Below are 2,923 nucleotides of genomic sequence, written 5' to 3'. Positions count from 1 at the left end.
GGGCACCGGAGCTGCCGCCCTTCCTTCGCACCTCGCCGCCGCCCCCATGTCAGGCCAGAGCCCCGCCTCGCATCCTTCTTCTCCTTTCTCTCCTCCTTCAATACCCGAGCCTCTCTCTCTGCCTACAGGAGCTCGCCGCCGCCGCCGTCGGGATTTTCTCGCCGGACCGGTCACCCCAAGCGTCGCCGACCACCTCCAACGCCGGATCCGGAGGCCCCATGCCCGGATCAGCCCGCTCCCGTCCTCCTCTGTTGTTTTCCCTCGCCCCTCGTCGTTCAACCACTGGAAAGCCGCACGCCAGCGCCCTTCTCCTCCACCGGCGTCGCTGGTCTCGTCCCCGTCCGGGAGGACGCCGACGACCCCACGTGGGCCACGAACCACCCGAGGCCCAGCACTCCAGCCGGCCAGCCTCACCACCGACTGGGCCTAGGTCCATGGTGAGCGCCCCAGCGCCACTACTCTGTTCCTGTTTTAGGCCGTTGTATTTTTTTCCTGTTGTTGCGATTTTCGCATTTATCCAGAGACTGCAATTTTTACAAAAAAGTCCCTAGTCTTCATGCATATAAAAACTCTACAACCATGCATCGGAATTAAACAAACCTTGCATGAAAAGTGCTTAGAATCTTGTCTAGTTTCACAATCTTTCATGAATGTTTAAAAATGATGTTTGTGTTTATTTTGCTAAATGCCATGTTAAAATGATTTATTTCATAACTAAATAACCGTAGCTCCATTTTAAATAAACTTTATATGTAAATGGGGTTGAAAATGCCTAGTTTAACATGGTAGCACTACTTTGCATTTTTAACAACTCTAAAATATGGTTTAGGGCAGAACAGTACCAAATCTAAAATATGCACATGAGGATTTACCGAAATTGTTGTTTGTTGTCCCGGCCTCATTTAAACTTGCCTAGTTAGTTAGTTTTCTTATGCTTCACCTCTTGCCATGTTCAATAACATTTAATTTTGTTGAGTAGCCTAACCGGGAGTGAACTAAATAAGTCATGTGGTGTTTCGTCAATATGCAACTCGTTGCATATTGAGCTCCACTTAATTTGTAGTGTTGTTTGTGCACTTTGCCATGCCATGCCTCTTTAAACCGGACATGCATCATACTTGATTGTGCATCATACCATGTTTATGCTTGTTGGTTTACCATGTTGTTTGCTCCTTTCCGGTGTTGCTTCTTCTTCTTAGTTCCGGTAACGTCGCGTTTGTGAGGATCCGTTCGACTATGTCCGTTGTCTTCTTCTTGGACTCGTTCTTCTTCCTTGCGGGATCTCAGGCAAGATGACCATACCCTCGAAATCAGTTCTATCTTTTCTTGCTAGTTGTTCATTCTATCGCTATGTCGCGCTACCTACCACTTGTTTATCATGCCTCCCATATTGCCATGTCAAGCCTCTAACCCACCTTCCTAGCAAACCATTGTTTGGCTATGTTACCGCTTTTGCTCAGCCCCTCTTATAGCATTGTTAGTTGCAGGTGAAGTTGAAGTTTCTTCCATGTTGGAACATGGATATGTTGGGATATCACAATATCTCTTATTTTAATTAATGCATCTATATACTTGTTAAAGGGTGGAAGGTTCGGCCTTATGTCTGGTGTTTTGTTCCACTCTTGCCGCCCTAGTTTCCGTCATACCGGTGTTATGTTCCTTGATTTTGCGTTCCTTACGCGGTTGGGTGTTATGGAAACCCCTTGATAGCTCGCTTTGAATAAAACTCCTCCAGCAAGGCCCAACCTTGGTTTTACATTTTCCTAACAACCTAAGCCTTTTCCCCTTGGGTTTCCGGAGCCCGAGTGTCATCTTTATTTACCCCCTAGCCAGTGCTCCTCTGAGTGTTGATCCAACCTGGGCATTGTCCGGTGCCCCATGGGCAACCAGGGTCTATGCTAACCGACGTCTGGCCCATGTAGTGTGCCCTGAGAACGAGATACATGCGACTCCTTGATACGTCTTCGTCGTATCTACTTTTCCAAAAACTTTTGCCCTTGTTTTGGACTCTAACTTGCATGATTTGAATGGAACTAACCCGGACTGATGTTTTTTTCAGCAGAATTGCCATGGTGTTATTTATGTGCAGAAACAAAAGTTCTCGGAATGGCCTAAAACTTCACAGAACGTCTATTTGGAAATAATAAAAAATCCTTGCAAAAGATGAAGACCAGGGGGCCACACCCTAGCCACGAGGGTGGGGGCGCGCCTGCCCCCTAGGGCCCGCCCCCTACCTCCTGGGCCCCCTAGAGCTCCTCTGACCTCGACTCCAACTCTATATATTTGCTTTCAGGGAGAAAAACAATCATAGAGAAGGATTCATCACGTTTTACGGTATGGAGCCGCTGCCAAGCCCTAAAACCTCTTGGGAGGGCTGATCTGGATGCCCGTTCGGGGCTCCGAAGAGGGGAATCCGTCACCATCGTCATCATCAACCTTCCTCCATCACCAATTTCATGATGCTCACCGCTGTGCGTGAGTAATTCCATCGTAGGCTTGCTGGACGGTGATGGGTTGGATGGGATTTATCATGTAATCGAGTTAGTTTTGTTAGGGTTTGATCCCTAGTATCCACTATGTTCTAAGATTGATGTTGCTATGACTTTGCTATGCTTAATGCTTGTCACTAGGGCCCGAGTGCCATGATTTCAGATCTGAACCTATTATGTTTTCATCAATATATGAGAGTTCTTGATCCTATCTTGCAAGTCTATAGTCACCTATTATGTATTATGATCCGTTAACCGCGAAGTGACAATAATCGGGATACTTACCGATGATGATCGTAGTTTGAGGACTTCATATATTCACTATGTGTTAATGCTTTGGTCTGGTACTCTATTAAAAGGAGGCGTTAATATCCCTTAGTTTCCACTAGGACCCCGCTGCCACGGGAGGGTAGGACAAAAGATGTCATGCAAGT

This window comes from Triticum aestivum, chromosome 2A (assembly GCF_018294505.1).
Source record: "Triticum aestivum cultivar Chinese Spring chromosome 2A, IWGSC CS RefSeq v2.1, whole genome shotgun sequence".
In the NCBI taxonomy this organism is placed as follows: domain Eukaryota; kingdom Viridiplantae; phylum Streptophyta; class Magnoliopsida; order Poales; family Poaceae; genus Triticum; species Triticum aestivum.
This window is presented reverse-complemented; position numbering follows the sequence as displayed.